The sequence below is a fragment of the Cebus imitator genome, unplaced genomic scaffold (genome assembly GCF_001604975.1).
Source record: "Cebus imitator isolate Cc_AM_T3 unplaced genomic scaffold, Cebus_imitator-1.0 Scaffold785, whole genome shotgun sequence".
NCBI classification, from domain to species: Eukaryota; Metazoa; Chordata; class Mammalia; order Primates; family Cebidae; genus Cebus; species Cebus imitator.
The window spans coordinates 111,127-132,475 of NW_016108100.1; the positions used below are offsets into that span (position 1 = coordinate 111,127).

Sequence of the window (21,349 nt, forward strand, 5' to 3'; positions counted from 1 at the left end):
TCACCAGGCCAGAGGGGCGGGGACCCAGGAGAAGGTCAAGTGGGGGCAGGAGTGGAGGCTGCCCAGGGACGCAGGCGGCCCATGTGTCGCACTGGCCAGCCTCCATCTGCACGCATGAGGAAACCAGAGTGAGGGGTGAGCTGACACAGACTGACGCTCTTAATGAAGTTACTGCATTAAGAACAGTAACTGAGGGCTGGACTCCAGAAGCAGTCCGGGAACCTGGATGTTCTGGATCCTATTGCCCCAGGGCTTTGATCTGCCAGCCACCTCTGAGGCCAGACCACTTGTGAGATGACAGCTGGCCCTGCCCAGGCCCACTACCCCCCACGCAGCTTTAAGTGACCATTCAGGGCACAACCCTGCGCCCCACCCGCCAGGATTTACAGCTGCTTGGGGAGGAAATGCTGTGCAGAGCCATCAGGAGGATAACAGCAATGATCATGAATCTCTCACCCGAGAGGCCTTCCAAGTAATTAAGCCTTGATTTATCCCCCCGTTAATTATCAGGACTGGCTCCACTTAGAGGCACACAGAGCTGTCCCCTAGGCTGGGTACTTCCTAGCAGTGCTGTCTGGAGCTGGCGATAGGGAGCCCTGCAGGGGCCTGGGACCGCTCCAGGTGGGGACAGTAGACACTGGATCCTATCCTGCAGGCCAGGGGAGCTGGGCCAGCCGCCAGCCTCCCTCCACTAGGACAAGGGACCAAATCACAGAACTGATGCAAGCACCCACATCCAGGCACGGGACGGTCAGCTCCCTGGCTGGGCAGAGAAAGGGGACATTCAAGTCAACCATGGCCACATGGCTGGGGAGAAACCAAGGGTTCCAAGCCCATGCAGCGCCCGGGGGAATGCTGGTCCTGAGTTAGAGATGAGTCTGAAGGCCCCAGGATGGGTGTGGGGTCTCCCAGAGGAGGGTGAGGGAAGATGCAAGTGTGAATGCCTGCTGGCCAGGTCACAGCGAGTGAGAGAGGGGCTGCCTGAGAGTTCGTGCACAGTGGTCCAAAGAGACGCTTACAGGCCAGTTTAAGGCAGATGGATGCAGTCAGTGTTGCTTCCTGGAGGAGGTAAGCAGGAACAGGAACCAAGTGCAAACAAAAAGCCCTCAAACCTGCAGAGGAAGACGGAGAACGTGGGAAAGGCCATGGTTCCAGCTTGGCTCAGCCTCCCCGACCTGTAACCCCAAACCTATCCCTTCACCCCATTTCCCAGGACCTCTGTCTACCACACGGATATCAAAGGCGTTGGCTAGATCGTGTGCCAGAGGCCACCACTGAGAGCTCAGAGCTGCTGGGCACCCCCAAAGACATGAGCTCAGTCAAGCAGCATGTTCCATGTGCAAGCTCACTCACTGTCTGGCTGTGACAGCTACGAACACAATCCGATCCCCAATCCACACACAAGGACACTGAGGCTCACAGAGATTCACTGCTGGGCTGCAAGAGAAAGGGTGCTGCCTGCCATGGGTTCTGGAAGGAGCAGCAGTGCAGGGCTCATGTTCATGGCATTGGGATGTCAGAGGTTGGGAGGAGACAGGGTCTGTACCACTGTGGGTCTGTCCGCAGGGGGGCCCTGGCACTGGTCTAACTGTAGGACTGCAGCATCTGCACTGGGTTCGGCTCTTGCCCCAACCTGGCCTCCTCCCTCTGCTGCCGGCAAAGGCAGCCCTGTGGGACATTGTTATTCCACAGCTGAGCTCCTCCAGCAGGACAAGGCCAAAGGCCTAGGGCCCAGGGCCCGGGGTCCTTGATGAACCGAGCAATCAGGCAATGAAATCTGAAGGTTAATTGGCAGCAATGACCCCAATATTCTTCCCTGCATCCCTGGGCTGATCCTCTGGAAGACAGGGCCATCGGTAGCAGGAATCCCACACGCAGAAGGAATAATGCAGAGACCATACTTCAGAGGCCATAGTTTATCCCTAACAGGGCCTGTGCTGCCTTCAATACATCTCAGATGTCCAAAGGGGAAGAATTAGATTTTGGTAATAAATGCAGCCTGACTTTGGAGGAGGAAACAGCCCTGTTTTCCCATAGACCTCAAAGCTGCCTCTGTGCTGCTCATAGACCATAGGAGGCAGTCGGGGCTCCAGGCTGCATGGCCCATCCATGGTGGGTTGGCATGAGGTCCCAGGGTGAGGAAGGTGTTGTGTGGGGCCCTCTCTCAGGGGCAAAACCACCACCCACGCAGCTGGGAGCAGTGGGGCCGCTGCTCTCTCTCCTAGGGGCCACTCTCCCGCCTGTTGACATCTGAAACCCAGGGCCCTGGAGGGGAAGTGACCACCTCCATGCCACACAGGCCCTTGGAGGGGAAGGGGCTCTGACCCTGGTCTCCTGTCCAGGTAGGGAAGGGCCCATCCTCTAGGCAAGGCTGCCTCAATGGTCGATTCAGCTTGGGGCAGATCAAGCCAGCGTTCTGACTCCCCTTTATCCCTGTAGTTCAGTCGCTTACATAAAGGTGAATGAATAATTCACACAATGGTTTGGATTAAATAAATAAAAGATGGGTTTTCCGCCTTGGAGATGTCATCACTATCTTGTCAGTTGCTCTCACGTGGCCTCCTCTCAAGTGAGCCAGGAGCCCGGGCTTCCTCTGGGCTGGGTTCCGTGGGCCTGGACGCTGGGCAAGCTCCTCTCAGAGACCCTAGAAGCCAGTGGCAGAGACCCCCAGGGTGAGAGGCAACAGCCCTGTGCCTGACCTAGGCCCTGGGACCACAAAGGCAGTGCCCAGGCTGTTCTCACGCCTGACCTGCGATGGCAGTATGTGGGCTGAGGCGAAGGCAGCAGTGGGGCCTGCAGCGCTCCAGGCCCCGGTGCCCCACCCAGCCCGGCCTGCTGTGTGCTCAAGACCTGCTGAGCTAGGGTGCTCAGGGACGGAGCCCAGCTCTGCAGCCCTGCTCTCTGGGGCAGCCCCACCAAGGCTCTCAGGCCCTCCTCTCTGGCCTCCAGGGCCACCCCAGGCTTAAAAGCAAACCGTAAAGAGGCCCTGAGCCCCTCAGAGCCCTGGCTCAGCCCACCCACAGCCCTGGCTCCCACCTTTCCCGCCTGGGGATGTTGAACTCTGGCCACACTGACCAGCAGCAACTGCCTAGGAAGCAGTCGCTTCCCTCTGCCTGGATGCCTGCCCTCCTTGGGCTCCTCTTCCACACCCCTGGAACCCCTACTCTGGGCAGAGCCAGCCCTCTTGGAGGCTCCTGCTACCACCTTGCAGGGATGCAGGGGCACAGTCCTGGTGCCAATGGGCTCTCAGGTCCTCGGTGAGGGGCAGGAGAGGAAGGAGAACAGCAGGTGTTCAAGTGGGAGTCAGAGAGGATGCGGCAGCAGCCACCCAGGGCCCGGATCCTGGGGTGTTCCAGGGGAACGAGGGCATCCACAATGCGGGTGCCTAAACAGCTACCCCCTCACTACCTTAGCCTCACACCTGCCTCCTCCTGGGATGACAGGATGCAGCTGTGAAAAGGACAGAATAAAAATAAATTGCGCTACATTACGTAAAGGCCAGCTAGCAGGGAAGAGAGGCTTCATAGCCTGAGAGCCTGGATGTCAGGATAAAGGAGCATTTACGGCACTTATCTCAAGAGGCCAAGTTCACAGCCTGAAATGTGGAGAACGGTTCTACCTTGGCAGGACAGAAAGAGCCAACACACAGATACGGCCCACGGGGACGGGGACAGAAATGCTGAGGTCCAGGACTTTCAGAAGCAGGGAAAAGGTACCAGTACTTTTCTCTACATCGTCTTTACTCCATGGGGTGTTACGGGGCATATGCAGATGAGAGCAAGCAGAGATCCTTTGAAAGGTACCAATGAATCTTAGGAGCATGGCCCCAGGGCACTGCCTGTCCACTTCTATCCTTCCCCAGGGGCCTGAGCTATACCCAGGCTGAACCAGGCCTGCAGGCTACATGAGCCTCAGGGCCCAGGGAACCCTCAGGGTGCAGGGGCTCTGGCCTTGCTACTCGTCCTGCAGTGGGAAGAGGCCGCGGCACTACCCCAACTCTGTGGGCCTGGACTCTGTGACCTTCCTCTGGGATCTGTCCCATGAGTGGGGCTGGCCTAACCCCTATCTGTGTCCTGAGACCAGCCTGGCCAACATAGAGAAACCCCGTCTCTACTGAAAACACACAAAAAATTAGCCAGGTATGGTGGTGGGTACCTGTAATCCCAGCTAGTCAAGAGGCTGAGGCAGGAGAATTGCTTGAGGCCGGGAGGCAGAGTCCACAGTGAGCTGAGATTGCCCCACTGCCCTCCAGCCTGGACGACAAGAGTGTAACTAACTCAGTCTCACCAAAAAAAAAAAAAAAAAAGCCTGGGCCTCTCTGTTTACCAAGCACCTGCAGGCACCCGCAGGCACTGGGCAGCTCTGCCCTGAGGAGGCCAGCCCTGCACAGCTGAGGCAGCTGGCCCACATGGGAAGACCCCCCATGGGGAGGAGATGCCAGCCCTGCTGCTTCCATAAGTCCCTGAGCAGCCTCTTCTCAGGCTGGCCTCGGTTCTCTGGGCCACACTGCTCCTGCCACCCTGTCCAGTCCCTGTCCTGGATGGGAAACCCGGCCATGTAGACAGAGCTCCATGCTCCCGCAGCAAGACACGGGCGGAGGCAGGGCTCTATCCTGGGGCATTCACACTCTGCTGGGTGCCCTGGCTTAGCCATCAATGCAGCCACATCTGGTCCTGGCCTGACCTCATTCCAGCCCTGTCCCAGGGCTCTGAGTGCTTGCTCCATTTCCCAGCTGCCTCTCCTGCACCCAGCTTCTCCCTGGCTCCAGCCTCTTTTGAGAGGCTTCACACATTCTCTCTTTTCCCTGCAGGGTGCAGACTGTGGCTCCCACAGAGCTGTTTCAGATGCCTGGGCCTCATGCTCCTTCCCTGTGGTGCACTCGGAGCTCAGGGGGTGGGGCTAGGCCTGTGTGTCACTACTAAACCCGCCCTGCACCTGAGAACCCGGAACATGGGAGAACGCGATGGGTGTGTGCTGAACATGCATGTGAGCAAAGCCACCATCCCCCTACCGCCCTGAGCTCCTGCCCCTGCACAAGCCTCATGGTCAGCTTAACCACAAGCAGGCACACACACAGCAGATGGGGGCACATGCGCCTACCGCTGAACATCCGTTCACCCCTGAACACCCGTGTTCATCCCTGAACATACAACTTTCCTATGGCCTCAGAGGAAAACCCCTTAAGATCAAGGCAGGCTGAAGAGAGGCCTTGCCACTGCCCTGTTCCCAAGCCCCCGCTCCTATCCCTGCTGTGGCCACCAGGGTCACTAAGAGAGCTGGGGGCCTCCAGGGACTTTAGACTATGAGGGGAGGGTAAGGGCACCCATGGCCTCAGAGCTGCTCTCAGCTACTCCAGCCCCTGCCATGCCCCCATCTCCCCACCGCCATCACCTTACCACTGTCCCACTGTCCCCCACCTCCAGCCCCCAGCCTGGACAGGTGCCCCAGTGAGGAGCTGGCCTGGGCCCAGGCCTGCATGGCTGCCACCATGGGCCCCAAGTCCCAGACTCCACCACAACTCTCAGTTTAGGAACTGGAAGCAGCTTTTGAAATTTTCCTTTGGGGACTTGGGGCAGAGCCATTTTTCTTTCTAAATAGTGAATAAAATACAGTTAACCATGTTGGGATTTTCAGGCTTTAAAAACCCCACGAAAAGGGACTAATATTTCACCATTAAACAAAGCAGCCCCCAAGGCCCAGGCCAAGTCAGGCGGATAATTCTACTTGGCAGATGTCCAGCCCCACCAATGACGCCCCGTGGCCAGGAGGAAGGGAGTGATTCCCAGCTCCACACGCTGGTTGTGTGCTCACGGACAAGCCACCTCACCTCTCTGAGCCCCCTTGCCTCCCTGGGTGTGGGGTGAGGAGGTCAACATCACCTGCCCCCAGGTCAGTAAGACAGTGGAGGCGAAAACCCTCTTGGCATAACACGTTCCTCTTCATAAAACACGGCCCCGTGCTGTTAACAACCACTTGGTCGACTATAGATGTCACAGGTACTTGGCACAGAATCTGAGCGGCAGGCCTAAGTCCAGGTGTAGAGTGAGGGGGCAGTGTGATCTGGGCCGCAAGGACACTCAGAAAATCACCCGAGCATGGTCTAGACTGACTCCAAAGACACTGGGCGACCGCTCAGGTCCCCACAGAGTGTGGCAGAGCCCCCAGAAGGCAGTGGCCCATGGCCCCAGAGCTTGGGAATAAGTCCGGCCAGAGCCACCCCGCAGGGTGAGAAGAAGGCTCTCAGCGGATGCGGGTGGCCAGGCAGGACATTCACCCACACATAGTCCCAATAACGGAGCAGGGCCCGGGCATAGCACCTTTCCCAACTCAAAGGCTAAGATTCCAGCATGACAGGCCCAGGAAATCTGTCACAGCTGCTACAGTCAGAACTGGGTGCCACCTGGCCTGGGACTGCAGCTGCCCCCAACTCTTGTGATCGCACCCTTCAGCAGGTTCCTGAGAGTTGACATGAGACAGGGAATATCATCTGGAAACCCACAGGGCTGAAGACATTTCTACTTCACCTTCAGGGCCGACAGGTAATTTGTCCAGATGCAAAATTCCAAGCTGTATCGTATCTACCCCTCCTTATGTTGTGTTTTTTTTTTTTTTTTTTTTTTTTTTTTTTTTTTTTTTTTTTTTTTTTTTTTTTTTTTTTTTTTTTTTTTGAGACAGGGTGTTACTCTGTCACCCAGGCTGGAGTGCAGTGGTGTGATTGCTGCTCACTGTAGCCCCAACCTCCTGGGCTCAAGCGGTCATCCCACCTCAGCCTCCCAAGTAGCTGGGGTCACAGGAGCTCACCACCACCTTGGGCTAATATATATTTTTTAGGCTGTATATATATTTTTTCATGTTGCCCGGTTGGTGTTGACCTCTGGGCCTCAAGTGTTCCTCCCGCCTTGGCATCCCAAAGTATTGGGATTACAGGTGTGAGCCATGCACCTGGCCTCTCCTCCAGTGCTGAAGGCATCGCCCTCCCATCTCAAAGGCTCAGCGCTGCTGTGGAGAAGCCTGAAGCCATCCTGACTTCTAGTCTTTTGCAAGTGACTGGTTTTAACTCCCTGGAAGTGGCAAAGAAGTCTTTCTGTTGTCAACATTATGGAGCTCCCCCAAAACGCATTTGTCTCATGACCTCCTCACATGGTCTGGTTCCCTGTGTCTATTCTCCATCTCTCTCAGCAGCCATCTCCCTGGTGGCAGCTGGGTGCTTGCATGAGCAGCAGCCCCAGAGGGCCCTGCTGGACTGTTTCCGGGAAAGCTGCCAGCATCAGCATCTCCAGATCTTCCCTCTGGGACAGGTCTGACAGGTCAGAGATGACTCTCAGATGCTTGGTGCCAGTGAGAACACAGCCCAGGAGGGAACGTGCTTGAACTCAGAGCAGCAGGGCCAGTCTCTGAAGTGCCTGGCACCTGAGTGGTTACTTGTGGGTGACGCAGGGGCCCCCACATCAGGCCCAGGCCTGACCTCGAAGAGAGACGACTAAGAACCCCCACATGCTGCAGACACAGGAAGCCCATCAAGGTGGCCTCCAGGCCCAGGGGTGGGCAAGCCGCCCGAGTGTCCCAGCAGTGAACACTCTGGGCCCCCGTCCTGCCCAGGCCCAACACCGAGCCATGCTTCCTGGGACTGAATTATTCACGTCTTGAAAACTTCTAAACTATTTCAGTTTTACATTTCTAAATATTTAATAATTAGGCATCAAATATTGATGCAATTTTATTAGCAGCTGTGGGCACAGGGCATTGCAGTGGTTGTGGCTGTGAGGTTTGTATCTGGGTCCTAGCTGACTATGCAAGAGACAGCAGGAGGTGGGGACTCACCTACAGGCTGGCCAGGGCCCCCCAGAATGCCACACCATAAGAACCATGCCTCAGCATGGCCTATAGCACCCTACTCGGCTCATCTCAGGGGCTGCCTGCCTGCCCCAAATCCAAATTCTGAGACCAGCCTGAGTGGCCAGCAGCCAATCAAGGTACCCAGGAACTGGCTTTGGCAACAGGTGGATAGGATGCCACCACCTGCCAGCCAGGGCCTTCTGCTACCCCAAGAAGATGGTCGCTTCAACTCTGCTGGTGCCAGAGGGCCCTAGAGACACACCCTCCACGATGAGCCATGAGTTCCCCTGCTGGGCAGAAATAGCATGCTGTGCAACAGCGAGGAGGCACTCACCCTGGAATTACATGCGGAGGAGCTGCTTGCGGGCCGGCGCCTGGCAGGCACTGCCTGGGTGTGCTCTGTGCGGCTTTCAAACAGGGCACCTCTGTGTGATTAACGACTACTCCAGCAAGCAGCTTGTCACCTTGCACAAAAATGATGGGAAAAGATACCAGCAATTACAGCCCACTAGATTATGGAGCGGGAGAGTCCCGGGGTGACAGGCGGGTGTGGAGATCATATTTGGAGAAGACTCCTCCCCCACCATGGAGAACACAGCAGCTGAACCCCAAGTGACAGCCCCCCAGGCACAAGGCTCAACAGCCCCCATGGGGCCCTTTGGTAGCAGAAGTCCAATGGCACCTTGGCAAAGGAGGGACAGTGGCCCCGTGTCTGCGATCCTCGGGACATCATGCCTATGTGGGGGATGTGACACCTGCTGGATGGACATGGAGACGCTGCAGGTGGCCAGGATCCAGCTCTACAGCCTCCGGCCAACAGCACACAAGTATCCCCAGCACCAGGGCTACAGGGAGGGCTGGTCCGATGTGCCAGCACTGTTATCGGGACCCCCAAACACCTGCCAGGCTCGGGGACAAAGCTGGTCCCCATGCGGAGCACAGTCCTGGTGGCTGAGCAGCTGCCTCCATCAGTCACTCAGGCTTCAGTTCAGAAACGCCTCCCCGGGCCACACGGGGTCTTCAGGGCACCCCATGTTTACTTTCTCCCTAGAGCTCATGGGCAGCTGGGTTCATGTGTCTGCCTGTGTCCTGGCCACTCCTTCACCAGAAACACGTTCCTCAGGTGAGGCCCTGCTTGGGCTTTGAGTAGGTGCCTGTCCACGGAAGGAACACCCGGACTCTAAGCACCTAACCTGGCCTGGCCCAGCTCTGCCCCTGGGGAGCATGGCTGCATCTGTCCCCACCTTCTGGACTGGGAAACTGATGATGAGAAAGTGGGGAGAGGCCTTCCTGTGGCCCTAGCTGGTGGGACGTGGGCTCCAGCATGGGGATGTGGGACCACAGGGCCTCTCTCCTGACCCAACCCTGCACCCACCCCCTGCCCGTGGGCCCTGGTAGGGCCTGGCCTGGGTGTATCAGTCCTTACAAGTAGCCTCAGTTGCCTGAGCCCACAGCCCTGATAAGCCGTGAGGTCTCACAACTGCAAGTGTGCCCCATGTCCTAACTGCCACTCCCACAGTTCCCGTTCCTGTGCAGCTGCCTCTCCATCCATCCCCCGCACCTCTTGAGCCAGAAAACTTGGGTCACCTTGAGGCTTTCTGGACTTGGCACTCAACACATCGCTGGGTACCAGTTTTCAACAGTCTGTCCTCACCAACCCTCCCTCCCTCACCAACCCTCACAAATTCCCTGGACCACTTCTGCTCAGGGTCTTTCTTTGCTAAAGTCCAAATTCTACTTCCTGTCACCCTCCTCTCCCTCCTCCTCCTCCTCCTCAGGCCCCAGGGGTCCTTCTTTCGAGGCAGAGCCTTGCTTCGGAAGGGAAGCACTTCCGCCGGGTGCAGCCACTTGTACGCACCGCAGGCATCCTGCCATCAGCCACTACAAGTCCATAGTCCTCCCAGACACCCCAGGCACGCTCAGAATGTGTGATCCTCATTTCTGCTGCCACACGTGGCAGGCACGTTTGCCTTCTATCAGCGAATGATGTTCACCGGTGAGCTTCTGCAAGACCAGGCTCCAGGCACCTCCAGATGAGACCCCTCTGGGCGTCTCGTCCCTCTCCCCCTGGACTGGGCCTATACCTCTGGTGCAAGCACACACCTTTCCAGCTGCGGCCACCTGTACAGGGCCACCTCCTTCACCATGTGAGCTGCCTGAAGGCAGGGGCTGGCCCTCTATGCAATGGGGGCTAGGAGGCAGCAGCTGCAGGGCAGAAGCGGCAGGAGTGGGCTGGGTCCTACATCCCCTCGGATACTTGACTCCACACCAACCCCCATGATGCCAGGGCTGCTGCTGTAGCTCCTGGAAGGTAAAGACTTTAGCCTCAGAGAGCCTCCCTCGACGGTTCCTGCTCCCTTTACTCCCTTCTCCAGGCTGGGCTGATGGGAGCCACGGCCAAACCCGGAAGTCTGCAGGAGCACAGAGAGCTGTTGGGATAGTTTCATTCTGACCCAAAATCCTAAAGGGGGGAAACAGGGGTGGCAGGGGTCCAGATGGTGGCAAGGGCCCTGCGTGCGGGTGCAGACCCCAGCACTAGCCAGCTCCACGTGCATTAGCTGTGGAAATGGCATGGCCAGCCCTGTCGACTGGACGAAAGATGGCTGGTCTGAGAGATGGACAGCAAATGGGGACATGCCTTGGCTCAAAAGGAAAAGTGAACCCCCTTTTTAGGGAACATGAGAGCTGAAAAAATCCAGTGAAAGAAAGTGGTTGAGGTCAGAGGTGACTCCTGTTAGGGTGAGGTGAGGCAGGTGGCAGGTGCAGGCGCCAGGAAAGACGAGGATGGGAGGCCACTGTAGAGGCCGCAGGCCTGTGGGGTGACACCAGCCTATGGGGGTCAAGGAGCGTCCGTCCTCTTGCGGCTCCTTGTGGCACCGGCAGGGCTGCAGTCCCTGCAGCTGATGCATCAGCGCCACCAGGACCCTGTGCTCCCTGTCCCTGCACTGGCAGATGCGGGCAGGTGACAGGGTCGGGGAATGGTCTTCACAGCACTTCCCTCTCATTGCCTCCAGGCAGACCCAGCCTCACAGGCTCATGGCCAGGGTCCCTGTGCATGCGGGGAGCCCATCACGCATGCACCTTCCAGAGCCAGAAACACTCCAGAGGGAACAGTACACCACAGCGACATCACGGCAGAGCCAAGATGCGACCACAGAACACGGCCGCTTCATCTGTTTCCGGAAGCCTCCTTCCAGGAACATGCCAAGTAGCTGGCCTGTGGAGGGAGCCTGGGGTGGTGGCTGTGGTGAGGTCCCAGGAGATGTGGGGGTGGGGCAGCACGGGCTCCGGCCACTTTGCATGCCACATGCATTATTAATTTCTCACAGAGGCTGGTAGAACCTCAGCTCCCCGGCAGGTGAGCCCCCTTTGAGAAGAGGGAAGCCTTTCCAGAGCTCATCTTTTATTGACTGGGTCATTTTCAAGTCAATCTGTCTGCTTTTGGCAAGACAAGAGTTTTAAATCTCCTGTCTCTTTTCCCTTTTTGAGATGTGGCAGTCTATGAAAACCTGCTAATGTATGCAGCAAGGCCTCGGATTCAAGACGTAATGAACTCTTCAGATAGCAGGAGACTCAGGAAGAGGATATGGAGCTGCTCCAGTAATTGGAGCAGCCAGAGAGAAGGCTCTGGAAGGAGCAGGGCAAGGAGCAGGGATCGGGGCTGGGTGGACGCAGGGACCTGAGTGCTGAGGACCTGAGAGCACTGGGAGCACATCCTCCCAGAGGAGGTGCTCCGGGGTGGGGTCAGGGACCCATCAAGGCAGACAGGCTCTGCGTGAAGAAGAATCCGTGTGGTACATGTCCAGCCTGGAGAAGGGAGTGAAGGGAGCGGGAACTGTCGGGGGAGGCTCTCTGAGGCTAAAGGCTTTACCTTCCAGGAGCTACAGCAACAGCCCTGGCATCATGAGGGTTGGTGTGGAGTCAGCAACCTGGGACCTTAACAGGAGTTTTGGTTCTCAGGCGCAGGGGAGGGAGAGCCCTCGGCTGACACCACAAGGGTTTTATGATTTACAGTTGCTAGGTGAGGAGGGAGAGCAGCCCCCAATGGCCTCTCCCCCTAGGACAAAGCTGAGGCTGAGAGGGAAGCCGCTGCTTGAGACACAGTGGAGCAGCTGGGGCTGCAGCGCAGGCTGTCTGGGTTCTGCAGGGAGTGGAAGGGAGGCTCCCTGACTGCCTCTACCACATGCGCCAGACATGCAGCCGAACTGGCTCTTCCCAGCCCCCGCCTGGCCAGTGCTGGCCTGGAGGCCTCAGGACCTAAGGGTCCGAGGGAAGAGATGACACTGTGATGGGTGGCGGGAGACCAGACACACACCAGGAGGTGATGGCCACGCCTGGTTCCCAGGACCACACATGGAAGGGGAGTCTGCAGATGTGTCCAGGGCAGGGATGGTAAGACGACAGATGTTCCTGCATTATCCTGGTGGCCCGCTACAATCACACAAGTCTTCACACATCAGAAAGGGAGGCAGGAGAGTCGGCTAGAGATCTGAAGACATGCACTCTGGCTCTGAGGATGGAGGAAAGGCTGTGTGCCAAGGCACATGGGTGCCTCTGGGAGCCAGAAAAGGCAGGATGTGGATTTTCCCCAGAGCCTCTGAAACAGACCAACCCTGATGATCCCTAGCCTTTAGCCCAGGGAGACGTATGACCTCCGGAACCATCAGATCACATCGTGTTGAGTTTTTGGTTTGTTGTTTTTTGAGACAATGTCTTGCTCTGTTGTGCAGGGTAGAGGACAGTGGTGCAATCACAGCTCGCTGCAGCTTCCGACTTCCATGCTCGAGTAATCATCCTGCCCCAGCTTGCAGAGCAGCTGGGACTATAGGCACGTGCTACCACACCCATCTGATTTTTTTGTTTTAGAAACAGGGTCTCGCTATGCTGCCCAGGCTGGTCTCAAACTCAGCGTCAGGCAATCCCCTGCAACTGGGCCTCCGAAAGCGCTGGAATGACAGGCGTGAGTGCCACACTGGCCCTGCTGTGTTAAGTAACTCAGTCAGTGCTGGTGTGTTGTAGCAGCAACAAGAGTCTCATGCAGTGGCATCTAAGGATAGTGTGGGCCTCTGGTATTCCAGAGCTGAGTCCTCCCTCCTGGGCCACAGAACAGAGGGGACTGGGGTCTTACTGGGAGTGGCCCTAGGACCTGGGTCCTCAGAAACAGTGCTCAGCTCTTCATTCACTCAACAGGTATGTTTGGAGAGGTACTGGGTGCCTGGCATCACCCCAAGCCCCGAGGACACAGTGTGCATGGACAGATGAAGCCCCAGCCCTAATGGAAGTTGCTTTTCAACTAGGGAGACAGATAAAAAATAAACGAAGTGCAACAGAAGCACCTCAGGGAAGAAGTGCTAGAGAAATGCAGCAAGGAGGAGCGGGAAGCTGGGAGGGGGAGGGCTGCAGTTTGAAAAGGCGTTCTGGCAGTACCTCGCTGTGATGGAAGGAGGAGACCCAGGGCGGACTCAGGAGAAAAGCCATGTGCTTCCTGGGACAGAAAGCTGCAGGGCCAGGAAATGCCGTGTGCAGTGGTGCTGAGGCAGGAGGTGCTAAGGATGGTCAGGCGCAGCGAGGAGGGCCCTAGCAGGCCGACGCAGCACATTCGTGGAACAGTCTTCCAAGGCGGGCTGGAGGACACACGCTATCTGGATCTAAGTCTCACAGTTAGGGAAGTTCCGATGGCAGGCTGCGTGGGACTGCTGCAGTGATAAGCGGACGCATTGCCGGCACACAAGATGGCCCAGACCGAAATGTTCAGCATCAGAGGCTTCTCAAAAAATGAGTGAAAGCAATTCCATGGGGAAAGAAAGGTCTTTTCAATGGACAGGGCCAGAATAACCCAATGTCCACATGGGCAGTGAGATGTGGACCCCTCCTCACTCCACATACAGAACCAGTGGGATGAGGGTCTTAGTCTAAGGGCAAAAGCTTCTGGAGAAAAGAGGTGACTGCAACACTGGGGTCAGCAAGGAATTCTCAGGACAAAGCACTACCATGGAAGGAAAAATTGATACATTAGACTTCATCGAGATTTAGAACTTTGCTTATCAAAAGAAAATGATGTCAGGTCTCCATATGTAAGCCTGGAGCCTGAAAGTCTGAAGTCCTGCCTGCCTTCGCTGATCAGCCCCCACTCCCCCATTATCCACGATCACCCAGCACCCAGCGGACGATCATGGATTATGATCGTCCCACACATAAGCTTCCCCCCCACACATAAGTTTCCCCTCACCCCACTCTGCCATCTTAACTGTTATTATGATAATGTGACTACTCCTCACCCCACCCTACCATCTTAACTACCCTTATCCCACCTGCCATAGTAACTGAACTTATGGTAATGTATACTCCTTGCTCCTACCCCCACCAATGTAACTGATCTTACTCTGTAACCTTCCACTGCCCACCTCAAACCTATAAAGCCAACTCCTATACCACTGCCCTTTGCTAATGCCCTTTTCGGCCTTAGCCCACCTGCACCCAGGTGAATAAGCAGCCATGTTGCTCACACAAAGCCTGTTTGGGGGGTCTCTTCATTCAAAGCATGCGTTTTTAACAATTAGAAGACAACTCAGTCAAAAATAGGCAGGGATTTAAGTAGGTGTTTGGCCAAAGACCTATGAGCGGCTCACAAGCCATGACAGTGCCCAGCAGCCTCACCTGTTAGGAAGTGTGGGCATCCAAACACGCCCCGCACCCACCAGTGGGGCCGTGCTCAGAAAGACAAGACACTGCCCAGGCCGGGAGGGTGGGGGGCCCCAGGAGCCTCATGGGGGGCATGCAACAGGTGAAGCCGCCTCGGAAACCATAAGGCAGCTCCTCTCAGCGTCCAGCAGAAATGTACCCTGGAACCTGGACATTCCCTTTTGCCTGGAGAAATGAAAACTGCATCCACACAAACACTTGCACCCAAACTTCCACAACAACATGATTCACTACAGCTGAAAAGCGGAACCACCCAGACATCCCTCAACTGAGGAATGGATGAGTGAAATGTGGTCCATCCGTGCAAGGCAGCATGCTGGGCAGTATAAAGAGAAGAGCATGACACACACCACAGCATGGGGTCCCTGGATGCACCCAGTTAGACACTGCATGGGGGGGGTGCCCAGGAGACACGCCTGGTGAGACATGGCTGGGTAGGGTGTGGGAGACATACCCAGTGAGATACAGCACAGGGGCGGGGGTCCTAGGAGACACGCCCGGTAAGACACAGCACAGGGGGCTCCAGGAAACATGCCTGGCAGAGGGCAAGCCCTTGAGGAAGGGACTCTACTAAGATAGCCCCTCGGACCACGCATACCCTCCAGGGACCTGTAGGGGAGCCGGCAGCTGCCTAGGACAGGCCGGTGGGCATAGGGGGGTGGTCACTGGCAGGTGGTGCCTTGTACCCTCCCTGCAGCTCCCCTCTATCACTCATAGAAGGGACAGCAGTCCCGATCCCATGGTGGGGGCCAGGCTGGGGTCCCAGGAGCTCCACTGCATAAACAGTCAGAGCACACTACTTGCCTACCAGGTAGGACCCTCACACATTTCCTGAGCCAGTAAGAACCCAGCAGGCTGCGCTGGGGCTGGTGGAGGATGCACCAGCTTCTCTGATGTCCTCCAGTCATCACAGCATCTCTCGACAAGAATGTGCTCTGCTCCCTGCTGCAGCTTTCCTCCTGCTCTTCCGGGACGAGGTTGCCCACAGACTGCCTCAGGGCAGAGGCAGGTTGGCTCCCCTCCCTGGACCAGGCACCCAGTTCCCTCTACCCACATGCCCCCAAGGCTTGGCATCCAGGTGGTGCTCAGAACACACGCAGGGTCCAGCAAGGGAGCTGTGGCATGGAGCCACCTGCCCTGCACCACCAGTATGTGGGCCTCCACTCAGCTGCCCACCAAGCATGCAGACCACCCAGCCCTGCCCACATGGGCTCTGCTCAAAGGAGCCTCATGATGGCCTGGGGTCCAGAGGTAAGAACACAGGGGCCGAGGCCGAGGCCAAGACAGGGCTTGGTGCCCACCCCAGGTGAAAGGCGTGCCTCCCCTCCAGATAGCCAGAGCTCCCAGCAGCGCCGCCCCTCCCTGCCCCCAGCACCGCCTGGCCCGAGCTCAGGGGAAGCGCATGCTGGCTGTGTCAGGCTCTGAAGATCTCCACTTCAATCAGTTTTCAATGCAACTGTGAAGATATCCCTAATTGGGTACTTGGCTTGAATTACTAGCAAAGTTTACAGACCTGCCAGAAAGAAAGAGGAGAGGAGAAGGGAGTTGCAGCACTAGGGCAGGCTCCTCAGCAGTCCCTGTGGCCTGTGGCCTGGGGCACAGACTGTGTGGCTGCACCCAGCCGGGACAGGGAAGGCATCCTGGGCACTTCTGCCAGATGCAGCAGGAAGGGCGGGGCCACCTGGCTATGCCAGGAACACTCTTACCCATTGCCGGTTCCGCAGGACAACAAAGCCCCAGAGCACTGGAGAGAAGGGCTGGCAGGGATGGTCGGTGGCCCTAACTGCTAGAGCTCAGGCCTGGACTGCATCAGGCCCCCCTGTGGTTCAGTCTTCAGCCCAGAGCCCAGTAGACTAGATGGGGGGTTGGGGAGAAGCCCAGGCAGTGCTGTGTCCCCACAACCTGAATTCTGGGCCCACCCATCACACCCCACCGCACAGACCAGTGTCTCCACCTCTGCCCGGTCCACAGCCAGCACCCGGCTCAGCCTGCCCCATACCCTGCTCCACTCTGCAGTCAGGCTACCTTCCAAGTTGAGAGGATGCCTCCATGGCTCCATGTGACCCTCAGGATAGAGGCCAGAATTCTCACAGTGGCCCAGTGGGGACAGCCCCAGCCTGATCACTGCCCCCATTGCAGTGAGGCCCACCTGTGTTCCAGCCCTGGGACCCCAGCCCCAGTGAAGACCCCTCCCCACACCTCTGCTGACTTGTTGGTGCTGCAGAACCTGTCTCTAGGAATCCTCCCTCGGCTCTGTCTTGGGGCCTCCTGAGCATGTTTCCAACACTCAACCGCACTCGTGCCATTGGGGATGCTGCTTCAGCCCACTGCCTGGGGGCACCAAGGCCGGGCCCAGAGCATGGGGGCACCCAGTCCAGGGAAAATCTTTGCAGGCAGCTGGGTGGGTGTGCCTGGCACAGCAGGTGGTACCCATCCCCTGCCCCACTCACCTGCAAACCCTGTGATTAAATTACATGATTTCTTTACAACTCTAATTACACACCTAATTAATGGTGCTGCCCTTTAACGTGACGTCAAAAACAAACAGCATGGAGAGAAGGGCCTAGGGTGTGGTAACTGGCTTGCTGGATACAGCCAGCCTTCAGCAAAGCCATTGTACCATGAGGCCACTGCCCCACCTGGACGACACCTGGGCCCACCTGAGGAGACCACAGTTCCCGGACCCAGGGCGACTGGTGCTGTGGCTACTCCTGGCTCCAGCTCCCTACCCTCCCCTCTCTACAGGGCACCTCTGAGCACACAGGGTGAGAGCACATGGCAGGGCAGGGGCGCTGATCCTTCCAACACCCATCCTGTCTCTGGGTCACCCCAGGCTCCGGTAGCTCTTGCCACCAGGGCAGTTCTCTTGGGCTCAGGCTGCCGTGACCTGGCCTCTCCCCAGCAAGGTCAGGGACCTCCTCCATCGTTCACTCCAGGGAGTCTGCAGAGATCATCCGCCTGCCAGTCTCACCCTCAGTGCCAGGACAGATACTCACACTTGCCCCAGGACCTGGGCAGGTGGTCCACTTCTCAGATGGGGAAGCTGATATGCAGAGAAAAGGGCCCCACCCAGACCCCCTATTGTGATGGTGTGGAGCAGGACTTCTGTCCAAGCCCTCTGACCTTGGGCTACTGGGCAGTCCAACACAGCTGCCCCGGCCTCCGATGCCCATACCAGTGTGCTGGAGCCAGTAACACCCTCAGCTTGCAAGGTCTTCTCTGCCTTCTCTCCCTGACCTGGTGCATGGGGTCCAGGAGCCTGGCATTGAAGGCAGAGCTGAAAGCCAAGCATGCAGTCCTCACTGGGGAACTACTGCACAAAGGGAGGATCCATGGCCAATGGGCTCATTGGACGCCACTTTTGTTTCTCTGCCCACGAGCCTGGCTCAGCTTCTACCAAATGGGCTCCTGCACAGACCCATGCCAAGGGGCTTGGATCACAACTGCCATCATCGCCATCACCATCATGCTAAGCACACATTGTGGGCCAGCAGTGCCTACGCTATAAACACACCCTCCACAATGACTGTGGCTGGAGTAAACCACATCTCAGAGCTTCAAGAGCTGAACCCAAGGTCACATAGCTGCTGGTGCAGTGCCGGGGCCCCAGAAGGGTGCAAGGCCCAAGTCCAGAATAGCTGACAGACCTCCTCCACCAGTTCAGGAGCAACCTTGCTTTGGAACCCAAATTTAACTTCCAGCAACAAAAAGAAACTGGAGATGACCCTGGGGAGGGAGCTGAAGTTGCAAAGGGCCCAGGGTGGGAGGGCAGTGTCAGCCTTACACACACCCCCTCCTCCGCCCACCCAACGCTTATCGAGAGCCAGCTCCAGTGACATGGAGGTCCTCAGGAGGGCACACAGTGGGGCTGCAGCAGCACTAGGAGACAGCAGCCCCTGGAGTCAGGAGCTGAGGGTGTATAGACCCAACCTCCCTTTCCTTCTGCAGGACATGAGTGCTCCTGGGTCTCTGGCTTGTCCCCAACCCTGCAGCTCTTGGGACTTGCCCCTGTCACTGGGTGAACCAACTCCCTGTAACAAGTGTCTCCGTGTGTGCGCGTGCGTGCATGTGCATGTGCACGTACTGTACACATATTCTATGGGTTTCATGTTTCGGGGGAACCCTGACCAGTAAGTTTGCCCAGGGGCTATGCTGTCTGCAGGTGGAGTAGTGGCACTGGGGGAGACCAGGACACCGAGGCGGCCTCACACCGTGGTGTAAACCCCGGAATTCCTCAAACATTGAGGGACTGGTTAAAACAGGAAGACCCACTGCACGTTCTCATTCGTGAGAGCTAGGGGAACCCAACGAGTGGTGTTGAGGGAGAAGGAGGGTATGGTGTAGGGTGGGCGGGGAGGAAGGGAGTCGGGGAAGTGGTACAGAGACACAGCCAGACAGAGGGAGTAAAACTTCACGTTCCACAGCAGAGTGGGGGTGGACTACAGTTAGCCATGTGTGCTGTCTACTTCAAAATGTGAGAAAAGAGGACAGGAGGTCTTCCCTACACTTGGAAACAACCAATCCAAGAGGTGGCAGACACCCCAAATAATCCAACATGACCACTGCCCATCCTGTGCATGCAACACAACCTTACCTGCACCCCATAATGATGCACGGATGCTGTGTATCCATTTAAAAACCTACAGAAGAAAACCCTAATCTTCATTGACTGAATAAAAGATTCATGGGACATCCGGTCCAGACAGAAAGGTGCAAACTCACATTCCCCACTTGTCCCGTGAAGCTGGGCTCTGAGTCCCAGAGACGATGCCACAGGCACCTAAAGAGAGGTCGGGGAGGTGGAAAGAGGGTGGAGAGGTGGCCTGGAGACAGCAGCAGGACTCAGGACCCCAGCCCAGCAGAAGACAGCCCAGGTGGCACACTCCTGCCTGAACTGCAGCCTTCGAAGGGAATGCCAGTGTGCTGCATGTCTGGGAGGTGGTCTGGTAAGGGAGGAGGGCCTGAGGCGCCCTTCCCTGCTCAGACACAGACGCTGGAAAGCCAAAAATTCTTTTACCAGATTAAAGAAGAAATCCAAAAAAAAAAAAAACAAAAAAAACCCTCAATGCCTTTTTCTTTTTTGAGATGGTTTCACTCTGCTGCCAGGCTGGAGTGCAATGGTACGATCTTGGCTCACTGCAACCTCCACCTCCCAGGTTCAAGTGATTTTCCTGCCTCAGGCTCTACAGTCCCTATATCTGGGACTACCGATGTCCCCCACCATGCCTGGAGTTTCGTGTTTTTAGTAGAGACAGGGTTTCACCATGTTGGCCAGGCTGGTCTTGAACTCCAGACCTGAAATGATCCACCCGCCTCAACCTCCCAGGGAGCTGGGGTTACAGGCATGAGCCACCATGCCCAGCCATGACAAAGTAATTCCAAAGTTAACTCAGGATAATAAACAAGAAAGAAAACTTTTAAGTCAAAAAAAAAAAAAGACTAATGCCCTGTTCTACCCTAAATATTAAAACACATTTTAAAGTTATAACTAATGATATGATAAAACAGTACTGACAAATGAAATAAAAAGAAACAAAATATCTGAACACAGACCAGATTTTGCATACGGTCTAATAAAGATGAAGGCATAAATTGTGGAGGAGGGAGGGTTCTGTGATAAATGGCCCCAGGGCAATTGTTAGTAACCTGGAAGAAAGATCAATTTAGATCCTGACCTTATACCATACACCAAAATAAGTTCCACCCGTAGATTAAATCTTTAAATATAAAAATAAGCTCAAAGAGCCCAGAAGAAAATAGAATGATTTATCAAATCACTGAAGAACTTTCTAAGCTGAAAAGCAATGGAATTAACAGATAAGAAAGGAGATGAGGGGTTTGGATTGTGGGAAAGATGAAGAAACCCACTCAGCCCTTTCTCCCTGAGGCAGCTCTGACCCTGGAGTTTGGCCAGCAGCAGACAACAGACCCTGGAGAGCTGAGATCGGAACCCAGAACTGCTAGGGTCACCAGCCGACTGTCATCATGAATGCTGCTGGGCTATGTCAAATGCATTTTCCCCATCCACTGCTTTGGCAGTGTAATTTTTCCTTCTGGCGCATTGCCATGGCGGACTGCACCAGCTAATACTCAACACCAACCCAGTGTTGCACTCTCAGACAACATAACTTAGCTCGGCAGATTTCCTCAGTTTTGTCATGGTTTTGAAGTTGGGGTAAATGCTTGCTTCATGGAGTATGTCAGGAGGGGCTCCTTCTCCTGTTTTCTGGGGGAGCTTTGGAGAATTGGCGCGAGTTTTCTTGAAGTGTTTGGTGAAACTCACCAGAAAACCATCTGCGCCTGGTGATATCATTTTCTGGAAGCTTTTTGATTGTGGATTCAGTTATTTAATGGGTCTAGGATTACTGAGATGATCTATTTCATACTGTGTGAGTTCTGCAGTCTGTGGCTGAGGCTTGCTGGAGTTTTCTGTTATTGGTTGGGTGTTTGTCCTGGTGTTACCCAGCCTGGACTTGGGGACCCCTACAACCTGAGAGTAAGCAAGAGATGCAGACAGCTGGTCAAGAGAAGCCTGAGAAGCAGCAGGAGAAATCCTGTTTCTCAGTTTCCATGCCCTTCCCACCCTGACTCCCTCCCCTTCCACCCTGTCTCCATCCCCATCCACCCTGTTTCTGTCTCCATCCCCATCCACCCTGTTTCTGTCTCCATCCCCATCCACCCTGTTTCTGTCTCCATCCCCTTCAACCCTGTCTCCCTCCCCTTCGACCCTGTCTCCCACCCCTTCCACCCTGTCTGTCTCCATCCCCTTCCACCCTGTCTCTGTCTCCATCCCCTACCACCCTGTCTCCCT

The 21,349-nt window shown here is 56.2% G+C and overlaps 1 protein-coding gene across 2 annotated transcripts in view; it reads right to left on the bottom strand.

The window, feature by feature from the left end:
• LOC108297239 (mitotic spindle assembly checkpoint protein MAD1) overlaps positions 1-21,349 on the bottom strand; it is a 293,725-nt gene that overhangs the window by 75,804 nt on the left and 196,572 nt on the right. The window lies entirely within an intron of this gene.